This window comes from Sesamum indicum, linkage group LG11, assembly GCF_026168435.1.
Source record: "Sesamum indicum cultivar Baizhima isolate 11 linkage group LG11, ASM2616843v1, whole genome shotgun sequence".
NCBI lineage: Eukaryota > Viridiplantae > Streptophyta > Magnoliopsida > Lamiales > Pedaliaceae > Sesamum > Sesamum indicum.
In genome coordinates this window covers 5,736,404-5,751,016 of record NC_142667.1, presented here as the reverse complement: position 1 = coordinate 5,751,016, position 14,613 = coordinate 5,736,404, and positions in this window count along the sequence as shown.

The following is a 14,613-nucleotide window of genomic DNA, read 5'->3' as shown; positions in this document are numbered from 1 at the left end:
GCGATTTGAACATACTGAACGGACACCGAACACCATTGGTATGATGATCATCGACGACGTCAGACAGAGGATCCTCAGTATCAACACTGCTTTGTCAGTTAGTACACGAGCATTATATAGACTATGGCGTATCCCTTGGCCTATCGAGGGAGAAACCAATTGATGATCAAATTGTTGTACTATACAATTATTTTACTTAATGAAAATTACATTTACCCGTAAAACAGCTAAATTTTGAACGTTCTCAGAATTCGACGAAACCTGTCCCAAACGTTGGTCTAGACCCAAGCATTTGTATGGTAAATTTGCTAAGTGTAATAATAACTACAAGTTAGTATAAAAGGGAAACAAACTTGTTTTAATAAAACCATGCAAAACAGTTAACTTTTGAACATACACAGAATTCAATGAAACTTGACCCAATCGTAGGTCTAGACCCAAGCATTTGTGTTGCAAATTTGCTAAGCGTAATAATAACTACAAGTTAGTATAAAAGGGAAACAAAATTGCTTTAATAAAACCGTGCAAAACGGGTAAATTTTGAACGTTCTCAGAATTCCACGAAACTTGACCCAAACGTTGGTCTAGACCCAAGCATTTGTGTTGGAAATTTGCTAAGCGTAATAATAACTACAAGTTAGTATAAAAGGGAAACAAACTTGTTTTAATAAAACCATGCAAAATAGCTAACTTTTGAACGTTCTCATAATTCGACGAAACATGACCCAATCGTAGGTCTAGACCCAAGAATATGTGTGGTACGGAGAAATGGACAACAAAAATTCTCTCACTAAAAATTCTCTCTCTTCTCTCACACACACTAGCACACTACAATTCTCACACACTCATAACCCTTCCCCCATGGACGATGTCGGCGAGGTGGAAGATGATGGTGATACGTCGGCTGATGGGGACGACGGTGGACTGGCCGGCCGGAGTGGGACGGCCGGTCAAAGGAGGTGATTTTCCGGCGTGGAAGACAAAGAGACGGGTACGGGGTTCGACCATGCGGAATACTAACTAAAGATGCAAAAATTCTCTCACTAAAAATTCTCTCCCTACTACACACACTACTACACCACCAATAACACACACTATTGTCTTCCCCATGAAAACTCCGACCGGCGATGGTGGAGAAGCGCCGGCCGGCGACGACTTTGGTGGTGAGGACGACGACAGCCGTCCGGTGGCCGGAGATGGTGGGGAGGAAGATGAAAAGTTGCTGCGCGAAGAAAAACCCGCCATGGAAGAAGTGGAGCCGGCCGCCTCCGATCCGGCGACTGAAGGTAGCTCCCATGGCAGCCCATCGCCTGTGGAGGTGGAAGGAACGTCGGGGACGAGAAATGGAGAAGAAATGGGCGGTGAACAGCCGGATCTGGAACTGAGGTCTCGCGCCGTCAACAATGGCGGAAATGGGCCTTCGTCTTCGTCTCCACGCGACTTCAACTTGGACGAGTTCCTCACTCTCGCACACAAGGTACTCGACCATGGCGACTCTCAGGCCATGGAGCCTTTGAACGATTTGAAACGACGATGGGAGGCTCGATTTGGGATCGAGAAGCCGCGGCTGCCGGCGGAAAGCTTGGACGAACACCCGTTTGCTCGCGAGCTGAAACAGGTATGCCGGAGACGCACAACACAGGCGACGACGAGTCTTGGAACCGGAATGGCTGCGACATTTCAGCGTCGACCGGCTGTGCGTGGGAGAATAATCACTCCTCCTCCTCTTCCGCCGGCGGTTTTGCACAGCAACAACCCAAACCATCTCTCGGCGGCGGCTTTGAGTATCACGAACCAGACCTCGCCGGAGGTTTTGCACAGCAGCGACGCGAACCTACCTTCGCCGGCGGCTTTGCACAGCAGCATCGCGAACCTGCCTTTGCCTTCGCCGGCGGCTTTGCACAACAGCAACGAGAACCAGCTCTCGCCGGCGACCGCTGGAAGTCCGACGAAGAATGACGTGTGCAATATTGCTGACATGGACGCCACGGTGGACAATGTCGGCGCTGATGTGGCGGGGAAGGTGAGTGACATGGAGGCTTGCTTGGAACAAAATGCTGACATCAGCCCTAGTAGGGCTGACATCATCGCTGCTGCTAGGGCTGACATCATCACTGATGTTAGGGCTGACATCATCGCTGCTGCTAGGGCTGACATCATCGCTGCAGCTAGGGCTGACATCATCGCTGCTTCTAGGGCTGACATCATCGCTGCTTCTAGGGCTGACATCATCGCTGCTGCTAGGGCTGACATCATCGCTGACACAGGTGCATCTAGGGCTGATGTCAGCAATTACACTTTCAAAGCTAGGGCTGACATCATCGATGATACAAGGAAAGCTAGGGCTGACATCAGCACTGACACATGCAAAAATAGGGCTGATGTCAGCAATTCTGTGGAAAGGAATCAAGCTATGCATGATGCTCCTCTTCCAACGGGACTGTACGTTGGAAACATCCCGTTGCACGCTTACCCGGATACAATTATCGACGACAAAATAGCGCATGCATTTAATCATTCGACCCGGAAAACCTTATCATTCATTGCCCCAACAATGCAGAACGGAGAGGTTGTCGTGCGACCTTCTTTAGATGCGGTACGTAATGGGTCTAAACGTTGGAAATCTACTGCAGTTGGCTATTTCTTGGGCAAACGGCCATATTATCATCACCTTAAGGAGTTTGCACATTCGGTCTGGCCAGCACTAAGGGAGGTGACAGCGACCACAAACGGATTCTTCTTTTTTCAGTTTAAAACAGTTTTTGATATGGAGGAGATAATTGAGGGAGGCCCGTGGTTGTTCCAAGGGCAGCCGATAGTTCTTCAAAAGTGGGAACCGGGGATGGCCATGAGAAAATTGAAGCATACACAAGTGCCCGTCTGGATTAAATTACGACATCTTCCGATGGAATTTTGGACGACAGAAGGATTGAGCACTGTAGCGAGTGGTGTGGGGAAGCCCCTTTACCCCGACGCGATTACAAGAGCATGCACGAGACTGGACTTTGCTCGTGTATGTGTGATGATTGATGCCACACAAAAGTTGCATAAACATATTATTGTCATGGCACCTGATGAAGAAGGAGGGGAGACACCTTGCAAAGTTGACATTGAGTATGAATGGCTCCCGCCAAAGTGCACAGCGTGCATGTCATTGGGACATTCAAACAAGGATTGTGCACGAAACAAAATCCGCAAACCGACGAAGCCAACAGTAAATGTGTATGTGCCGAAAGTCAATGTAGCACAACCGCAACTTCCGACTAAGGGACGTGAGACGATGAAACCAGTGGTTGAAGATATACCCAAAGCAGATGCGGGAGATAGACATGTGGACCAGAACCACTCCAAGCAAGAAGAGAGAGGTAAGGCAATTGTTATTTATAATGCTTTTGACGCTTTGCATTTAATTGATGATGCAGGTGAGCATTCAGGGGGTCCTAACACAAGCAGCCCCATGGTCGATGATCCATGTTGAACATCGCTGTGTGGAATGTCCGTGGGCTGAACAAACGAGACCATCAGCTCGCTTTGAAGGACTTGGTCTCCGAATACAGGTTACACTTCCTAGGTATTCTTGAAACTCGTGTTCGTTTGAATAATGTTATGCATATTCAATCGTTTTTACTTCCACATTGGAAATGGTTTGTCGATTATTCTTCTGTTGGTAATCGCATTTGGATAGCTTGGGACGAGAATATTGTTGATGTCCATATCTTAGACTCGGCAGATCAATTTATTCACTGTCGGGTTACTAATATGGCTGAAAATGAATCTGTTATTATCACTGTTGTTTATGGGGCATCTGAGGTGATTGATCGTCGGAATTTATGGACGGCACTGGAGACGCTATCTCAGCAATGCTCTGACATCCCGTGGATGGTGGGAGGGGATTTTAATGCAGTACGTGACCTTAACGAAGTATGTGGCATCTCAGGAGATATAAGGATGGCCACCGAAGAATTTAATGCTGGTATTCTGGAGGCGGGGCTGATCCCACTTCCTATGCAAGGTGAATGGTTCACGTGGCATAATTGCAGTACGTCTATGAGGAGTTTATGGAAGCGGCTGGATCGGATTCTTATTAATGACCGCTGGCTGGCAAGGTTCCCGAGCGTATATTATCACAGCCTTACTCCACGGACATCTGACCACTCTCCACTGGTTTTACATGGGGATATACAACAACATAATGGAGGCATGTTTCGATTTGATAACTATCTGGCCCATTCACCCGAGTTTATCCACAATGTGCAGAATATTTGGCATCATGAGATTGTGGGTATTCCTATGTATGCTGTGACACGTAAACTGAAGGCACTTAAACCAGTCTTTAGACTACAAAGGAGAAATAAGGGAGATCTGACGATGAATGTCCAACTAGCCAAAGGTTTTCTTGATGAGGCACAACAGTTGGTGAGCTCTGATAGACAAAATGAGCTATATTTACTCCTGGAGCATTGTTGTCGAGTCGTTTATGCTAAAGCGGCAAAACTCGAACAAATTATGCTGCAACAGAGAGCCAAAATGCAGTGGATGAAAGATGGAGACCAATGTTCCCGGGTTTTCTTTCGTAAAATTGCACAGAGACGAGTAAGGAGGAGAATCTTACAGATTAACGATGAGAATGGTTTCACACACACGGATCTAGGGGAAATCGCCCATGAGTTTGTCTCATACTATCAGAACCTCTTAGGAGGCACCAGAAGACGGCTGTCAGTGGATATTCGTTATCTTAGACTGTGGGCAAGGCACTGTATCACTGATGAGGAAGCTAATCAATTACTCCTTCCGCTCTCGGCGGATGATGTGAAGCAAGCAGTGTTCGATATTGCTGATGACAAGGCACCGGGACCTGATGGCTACTCGTCAAGGTTTTTCAAGGCGGCTTGGCCTGTGGTTGGGGAAGAAGTTACGAGGGCGGTACTAGACTTCTTTTCTACCGGAAAACTTCTGAAGCAGGTCAACTCCACGATCTTGGCCCTGATCCCAAAGGTACATACACCTATGTCGGTTAATGATTTTAGACCAATTTCATGCTGCAATGTTTTATACAAGATCATTGCGAAACTTCTTGTCCAAAAAATTAGTGTGCTACTGGACAAGATAGTTAGCCCATGTCAGACAGCTTTTATTCCGGGAAGAAGCATTGGGGACAACATTATGTTAGCCCAGGAATTATTCTCCAGATATAACCAGATGCGCCTACCCCCGAGATGCGCACTTAAAGTGGATATCAGGAAGGCCTATGATACGGTGGAGTGGGACTTCCTGTTAGCAGTTTTGCAGCTGTTCGGGTTTCCACCTACGTTTACAAGGTGGATTGAGGAGTGTGTTTCCACGACATCATTCTCGATTGGGCTCAATGGAAAACCTCATGGGTTCTTTGCTGGAGCGAGAGGACTACGACAGGGAGACCCACTTTCTCCTTATCTGTTTGTTCTTGTTATGGAAGCCTTACATCTGGGATTCTTGCAACGAATTGAACAGGACATCCAATTCACCTATCATTGGAAGTGTGAGAGTTCTAAGGTTTTTCAGATGGGATTTGCAGACGACCTCCTCTTACTGTGCAAAGCTGACTTAGACTCCATCAGAGTCTTCAAAGAGGGATTGGACTGGTTTGCGGAGTTGTCGGGCCTTCGGCTGAATGTCCAAAAAAGTCACTTAATCATTTCACGTTCGGCTCAAAATTTGAAGGACCAGATGCTGGATATTTTGGGCTTTCAGGAGGGCCACCTTCCAATGAGGTACCTGGGTCTTCCCTTAATCTCGTCTAGGCTGACCATCTCTGATTGCCAACCACTTATCTCAAAAATTGATGCACGTATTAATGGATGGGAAGGGATTTCATTATCATATGCTGGGCGGGTACAAATCATCAAATCTGTGCTCTCAGCATTGAGCTTATATTGGGCTTCTGCATTCATATTACCTAAGAAAGTAATCAGCGAAATTGAGAAGAGGTTGAGGACTTTCCTATGGAAGGGTACGACGTCCAGTGGGTACGCTAAGGTAGCCTGGAAAGATGTGTGTCGACCGATGGATGAGGGGGGACTTGGGTTCAAGGATATCTCCACCTTGAATCGCGCATTAATGAGCAAGAAACTATGTGATGTTATCCAGTGTGACAGGACATCCATATGGGTTCAGTGGCTCTACCAAGACCGATTACGTGAGAGATCGATTTGGACTATCCGTGAACATGGAGGTTCTTGGGGATGGCGAAAAATACTCAGGCTACGTCCTTTCCTTCGCGCTATCGTGGATTACCAGATTGGAAATGGAGACAGATTCTTTGTTTGGCAGGACCCGTGGCATCACTTGGGTCCACTTATCGAGCGATTCCCTCAAGGTCCCCGCCATCTTAGACTTGAAGAATCAGCAAAACTCAGCTTAGTGATTTCAGCAAGAGAATGGCAATGGCCTACCATCACTGACTTTGAATGTTTGGAAATCACACATAACCTACCGCTTATTTTCGGAGGAGAGGATCGGGTGGTGTGGAGATGTGACGAAGGGCAACCTACTACTCAGGCCCTCTACCGATTATTCACTCACCCCGAGCCGAAAGTAGGATGGTCTTCACTACTTTTGGGCTCCTTGAAGATTCCTCGCCATTCGTTCATCTTATGGCTAGCGATCCTTGGCAAACTTCCTACCACAGACAAATCATGGCTATCCCACCTGGGGGTGTGCATACTGTGCGATGAGGGAGCTACGGAATCTCATCCACATTTATTCTTCCAATGCAGATTTAGTCGTCAGTGCCTTTATGAGATTCGCAGAAGGATTCGCTTTCACTGGCCCAATAGAGATTGGGCAACAGATATTGAATGGGCGACACGGAAATGGAGAGGGGAGCACATTATTAATAGAGCTTACCGTACACTACTGGCAGCGTGCGTCTACCACATATGGAAGGAGAGGAACTTGAGGAGATTTGATCATACTGAGCGGACACCGGCCACATTGAGCATACTAATCATCAATGATGTCAGACAGAGGATTCTTAGCGTTGACTTAGCATCGTCAGTCAGTACACGAGCATTGTATAGATTATGGCGTATCCCTTGGGTAGAGGGAGAAACCAGTTGATAATCCCATGTTGTACCATGTTGTACTATACCATTACTCTTTATTAATGAAATTTACATTTACCGAAAAAAAGAGACGGGTACGGGTTTTTTGGCCGGAAAACATAGTTTTTCGGCGACTACAGGGTTGACCAGCGATGGGGGAGTGAATGGTGATGATTATATGGCGTTTGGAAGTGATTTGAGGCCTAAAATGGTGGAGGAGATGCAGCAGCCATTTTTAGGGTTTCGAGAAGATGAAGGGACGCGCAACCAAAAATCACTGGAAACTCGCGATTTTTCGGCCGATGATGGCATCCACGTCTCTGTGCAGAAGGTAGCAAGGATCCTGGACAATAAAGGTGAGAACTTGACCTCTGAATCGCCTTCTTTAAACGCGCCCCCAAAACTAGGGTTTGTTGGAGCTTTTTCCTCCATTAATGGCGGACGCGAGATGGAACCGTTTAACCTCGACGAATTCTTGCGGTTGGCTCACGCTGTTGAAAGGATGCTGAAAAATAAATGGACTTTGCGATTTAAAAGGATGCTGTCGTCCCGATCGACGGCAAAGTTGCAGGAAACCGCACCTCCATGAGTGGGGCGTCTTCGCAAGGCTTGGAGGTGCCTAATACCATCGGAAACAAGCAGTAGACCATCGGAATCTGGAGGGATAAGGACTGAAGCAGATCTGCGAACAAAAGCGCCTGGTTTCTCCGCCGGTTGTGCTATGGTTTTGCAGCCACCGGCGATTGACGAGGAAGACGACCGGCGAGTTCAAGTGACGGTTGGTATTTCGCATGACATGGCGAATGACATGGCAGATAATGATGTGGTGAATGACATGGCAGATACTGTGGCAGATGATGTGGCGCATGACAGAGATGATGATGTCATTGATGATGCAGACATGACCTATGATGCTGACATCACTGCTGAGGCAAGCATGACCTATACTGCTGACATCACTACTGATGCAATGACAACATCAGTTGCTGATGTCATGGATGACATCATTCTGCACAAGAAGACAAAAAATCTGCATTCTAAACTTATTTTTTTTTGGGTAAATATAATTTTCATTAAGTAAAAATGGTCAGTACAACAAAGTGATCATCAGGTGGTTTCTCCTTCGACAGGCCAAGGGATACGCCATAGTCTATACAAAGCTCGTGTACTGACAGAACTAGCTAATGAAATACTAATGATCCGCTGCCTGACATCATCAACTATCAATAACGCCATGGTGCTCGGAGTCCTCTCAATGTGCTCAAAATGTCTCAAGTTTCTCTCCCTCCAAATGTGGTAAACAGAAGATGCTAATAGTGCTCGATAAGCTGTGTTAACGATGTGCTTACCCCTCCATCTGCGAGAAGCCCACTCAATGTCGTTCGCCCAGTCTCTATTAGGCCAATGCATTCTAAACTTATTTCTTGCACTCCTATGGAATTGTACGTCGGAAACATACCGTTGCATGCATGTTCGGAAACGATTATCGATGACAAAATAGCTCATGCATTTCATAAATCAACTCGCAAGACCTTATCTTATGTGGCTCCAACGGTACAAAATGGAGAGGTTATAGTGCGCCCAACATTGGATATTATACGAAATGGATCTAAACGATGGAGGGCTATCGTGGTGGGGTATTTCCTAGGAAAAAGGCCGTATTTTCATCATTTAAAAGAGTTTGCAATGTCTGTATGGCCGGGCTCGAAGGAGGTCACTGGTACTAATAATGGATTTTTTTTCCTCCAATTCAAATCAGTAGCTGCTATGGAAGATGTAGTTGAAGGAGGGCCGTGGCTATTCCAGGGGCAGCCTATTGTTCTACAAAAATGGGAGCCAGGGATGGTATTAAGAAAACTACAGCATACACAGGTTCTTGTGTAGATAAAACTTCGACACCTTCCAGTCGAGTTTTGGACAGAGGAAAGCCTTAGTACGGTGGCCAGGAGTGGGTAAACCACTTTACCCGGATGCAATTACGAGAGCATGCACGAGACTGGACTTCGCTCGTGTATGCGTAATGTTGGATGTGACCTCAAATTTACTGAAGTACATTATAATAATGACACCGGATGAGGACGGAGGAGAATCACCTTGTAAAGTAGATGTTGAGAAACTAAAACATACACAGGTAAAAAATAATGGAACACAAAAATTCTCTCACTAAAAATTCTCTCTCTACACTCACACACACTAACACACATCCAAAAACACACACTTATGCCCTTGCAACTTCACCAACGGCCAAGTTACTCAAGATGCAAAAATTCTCTCACTAAAAATTCTCTCCCTACTACACACACTACTACACCACCAATAACACACACTATTGTCTTCCCCATGAAAACTCCGACCGGCGATGGTGGAGAAGCGCCGGCCGGCGACGACTTTGGTGGTGAGGACGACGACAGCCGTCCGGTGGCCGGAGATGGAGGGGAGGAAGATGAAAAGTTGCTGCGCGAAGAAGAACCCGCCATGGAAGAAGTGGAGCCGGCCGCCTCCGATCCGGCGACTGAAGGTAGCTCCCATGGTAGCCCATCGCCTGTGGAGGTGGAAGGAACGTTGGGGACGAGAAATGGAGAAGAAATGGGCGGTGAACAGCCGGATCTGGAACTGAGGTCTCGCGCCGTCAACAATGGCGGAAATGGGCCTTCGTCTTCGTCTCCACGCGACTTCAACTTGGACGAGTTCCTCACTCTCGCACACAAGGTACTCGACCATGGCGACTCTCAGGCCATGGAGGCTTTGAACGATTTGAAACGACGATGGGAGGCTCGATTTGGGATCGAGAAGCCGCGGCTGCCGGCGGAAAGCTTGGACGAACACCCGTTTGCTCGCGAGCTGAAACAGGTATGCCGGAGACGCACAACACAGGCGACGACGAGTCTTGGAACCGGAATGGCTGCGACATTTCATCGTCGACCGGCTGTGCGTGGGAGAATAATCACTCCTCCTCCTCTTCCGCCGGCGGTTTTGCACAGCAACAACCCAAACCATCTCTCGGCGGCGGCTTTGAGTATCTCGAACCAGACCTCGCCGGAGGTTTTGCACAGCAGCGACGCGAACCTACCTTCGCCGGCGGCTGTGCACAGCAGCATCGCGAACCTGCCTTTGCCTTCGCCGGCGGCTTTGCACAACAGCAACGAGAACCAGCTCCCGCCGGCGACCGCTGGAAGTCCGACGAAGAATGACGTGTGCAATATTGCTGACATGGACGCCACGGTGGACAATGTCGGCGCTGATGTGGCGGTGAAGGTGAATGACATGGGGGCTTGCTTGGAACATAATGCTGACATCAGCCCTAGTAGGGCTGACATCATCGCTGCTGCTAGGGCTGACATCATCACTGATGCTAGGGCTGACATCATCGCTGCTGCTAGGGCTGACATCATCGCTGCAACTAGGGCTGACATCATCGCTGCTTCTAGGGCTGACATCATCGCTGCTTCTAGGGCTGACATCATCGCTGCTGCTAGGGCTGACATCATCGCTGACACAGGTGCATCTAGGGCTGATGTCAGCAATTACACTATCAAAGCTAGGGCTGACATCATCGATGATACAAGGAAAGCTAGGGCTGACATCAGCACTGACACATGAAAAAATAGGGCTGATGTCAGCAATTCTGTGGAAAGAAATCAAGCTATGCATGATGCTCCTCTTCCAACGGGACTGTACGTTGGAAACATCCCGTTGCACGCATACCCGGATACAATTATCGACGACAAAATAGCGCATGCATTTAATCATTCGACCCGGAAAACCTTATCATTCATTGCCCCAACAATGCAGAACGGAGAGGTTGTCGTGCGACCTTCTTTAGATGCGGTACGTAATGGGTCTAAACGTTGGAAATCTACTGCAGTTGGCTATTTCTTGGGCAAACGGCCATATTATCATCACCTTAAGGAGTTTGCACATTCGGTCTGGCCAGCACTAAGGGAGGTGACAGCGACCACAAACGGATTCTTCTTTTTTCAGTTTAAAACAGTTTTTGATATGGAGGAGATAATTGAGGGAGGCCCGTGGTTGTTCCAAGGGCAGCCGATAGTTCTTCAAAAGTGGGAACCGGGGATGGCCATGAGAAAATTGAAGCATACACAAGTACCCGTCTGGATTAAATTACGACACCTTCCGATGGAATTTTGGACGACAGAAGGATTGAGCACTGTTGCAAGTGGTGTGGGGAAGCCCCTTTACCCCGACGCGATTACAAGAGCATGCACGAGACTGGACTTTGCTCGTGTATGTGTGATGATTGATGCCACACAAAAGTTGCATAAACATATTATTGTCATGGCACCTGATGAAGAAGGAGGGGAGACACCTTGCAAAGTTGACATTGAGTATGAATGGCTCCCACCAAAGTGCACAGCGTGCATGTCATTGGGACATTCGAACAAGGATTGTGCACTAAACAAAACCCGCAAACCGACGAAGCCAACAGTAAATGTGTATGTGCCGAAAGTCTATGTAGCACAACCGCAACTTCCGACTAAGGGACGTGAGACGATGAAACCAGTGGTTGAAGATATACCCAAAGCAGATGCGGGAGATAGACATGTGGACCAGAACCACTCCAAGCAAGAAGAGAGAGGTAAGGCAATTGTTATTTATAATGCTTTTGACGCTTTGCATTTAATTGATGATGCAGGTGAGCATTCAGGGGGTCCTAACACAAGCAGCCCCATGGTCGATGATCCATGTTGAACATCGCTGTGTGGAATGTCCGTGGGCTGAACAAACGAGACCATCAGCTCGCTTTGAAGGACTTGGTCTCCGAATACAGGTTACACTTCCTACGTATTCTTGAAACTCGTGTTCGTTTGAATAATGTTATGCATATTCAATCGTTTTTACTTCCACATTGGAAATGGTTTGTCGATTATTCTTCTGTTGGTAATCGCATTTGGATAGCTTGGGACGAGAATATTGTTGATGTCCATATCTTAGACTCGGCAGATCAATTTATTCACTGTCGGGTTACTAATATGGCTGACAATGAATCTGTTATTATCACTGTTGTTTATGGGGCATCTGAGGTGATTGATCGTCGGAATTTATGGACGGCACTGGAGACGCTATCTCAGCAATGCTCTGACATCCCGTGGATGGTGGGAGGGGATTTTAATGCAGTACGTGACCTTAACGAAGTATGTGGCATCTCAGGAGATATAAGGATGGCCACCGAAGAATTTAATGCTGGTATTCTGGAGGCGGGCCTGATCCCACTTCCTATGCAAGGTGAATGGTTCACGTGGCATAATTGCAGTACGTCTATGAGGAGTTTATGGAAGCGGCTGGATCGGATTCTTATTAATTGCAGTACGCTCTCGGCGGATGATGTGAAGCAAGCAGTGTTCGATATTGCTGATGACAAGGCACCGGGACCTGATGGCTACTCGTCAAGGTTTTTCAAGGCGGCTTGGCCTGTGGTTGGGGAAGAAGTTACGAGGGCGGTACTAGACTTCTTTTCTACCGGAAAACTTCTGAAGCAGGTCAACTCCACGATCTTGGCCCTGATCCCAAAGGTACATACGCCTATGTCGGTTAATGATTTTAGACCAATTTCATGCTGCAATGTTTTATACAAGATCATTGCGAAACTTCTTGTCCAAAAAATTAGTGTGCTACTGGACAAGATAGTTAGCCCATGTCAGACAGCTTTTATTCCGGGAAGAAGCATTGGGGACAACATTATGTTAGCCCAGGAATTATTCTCCAGATATAACCAGATGCGCCTACCCCCGAGATGCGCACTTAAAGTGGATATCAGGAAGGCCTATGATACGGTGGAGTGGGACTTCCTGTTAGCAGTTTTGCAGCTGTTCGGGTTTCCACCTACGTTTACAAGGTGGATTGAGGAGTGTGTTTCCACGACATCATTCTCGATTGGGCTCAATGGAAAACCTCATGGGTTCTTTGCTGGAGCAAGAGGACTACGACAGGGAGACCCACTTTCTCCTTATCTGTTTGTTCTTGTTATGGAAGCCTTACATCTGGGATTCTTGCAACGAATTGAACAGGACATCCAATTCACCTATCATTGGAAGTGTGAGAGTTCTAAGGTTTTTCAGATGGGATTTGCAGACGACCTCCTCTTACTGTGCAAAGCTGACTTAGACTCCATCAGAGTCTTCAAAGAGGGATTAGATTGGTTTGCGGAGTTGTCGGGCCTTCGGCTGAATGTCCAAAAAAGTCACTTAATCATTTCACGTTCGGCTCAAAATTTGAAGGACCAGATGCTGGATATTTTGGGCTTTCAGGAGGGCCACCTTCCAATGAGGTACCTGGGTCTTCCCTTAATCTCGTCTAGGCTGACCATCGCTGATTGCCAACCGCTCATCTCAAAAATTGATGCACGTATTAATGGATGGGAAGGGATTTCATTATCATATGCTGGGCGGGTACAAATCATCAAATCTGTGCTCTCAGCATTGAGCTTATATTGGGCTTCTGCATTCATATTACCTAAGAAAGTAATCAGTGAAATTGAGAAGAGGTTGAGGACTTTCCTATGGAAGGGTACGACGTCCAGTGGGTACGCTAAGGTAGCCTGGAAAGATGTGTGTCGACCGATGGATGAGGGGGGACTTGGGTTCAAGGATATCTCCACCTTGAATCGCGCATTAATGAGCAAGAAACTATGTGATGTTATCCAGTGTGACAGGACATCCATATGGGTTCAGTGGCTCTACCAAGACCGATTACGTGAGAGATCGATTTGGACTATCCGTGAACATGGAGGTTCTTGGGGATGGCGAAAAATACTCAGGCTACGTCCTTTCCTTCGCGCTATCGTGGATTACCAGATTGGAAATGGAGACAGATTCTTTGTTTGGCAGGACCCGTGGCATCACTTGGGTCCACTTATCGAGCGATTCCCTCAAGGTCCCCGCCATCTTAGACTTGAAGAATCAGCAAAACTCAGCTTAGTAATTTCAGCAGGAGAATGGCAATGGCCTACCATCACTGACTTTGAATGTTTGGAAATCACACATAACCTACCGCTTATTTTCGGAGGAGAGGATCGGGTGGTGTGGAGATGTGACGAAGGGCAACCTACTACTCAGGCCCTCTACAGATTATTCACTCACCCCGAGCCGAAAGTAGGATGGTCTTCACTACTTTTGGGCTCCTTGAAGATTCCTCGCCATTCGTTCATCTTATGGCTAGCAATCCTTGGCAAACTTCCTACCACAGACAAATCATGGCTATCCCACCTGGGGGTGTGCATACTGTGCGATGAAGGAGCTACGGAATCTCATCCACATTTATTCTTCCAATGCAGATTTAGTCGTCAGTGCCTTTATGAGATTCGCAGAAGGATTCGCTTTCACTGGCCCAATAGAGATTGGGCAACAGATATTGAATGGGCGACACGGAAATGGAGAGGGGAGCACATTATTAATAGAGCTTACCGTACACTACTGGCGGCGTGCGTCTACCACATATGGAAGGAGAGGAACTTGAGGAGATTTGATCATACTGAGCGGACACCGGCCACATTGAGCATACTAATCATCAATGA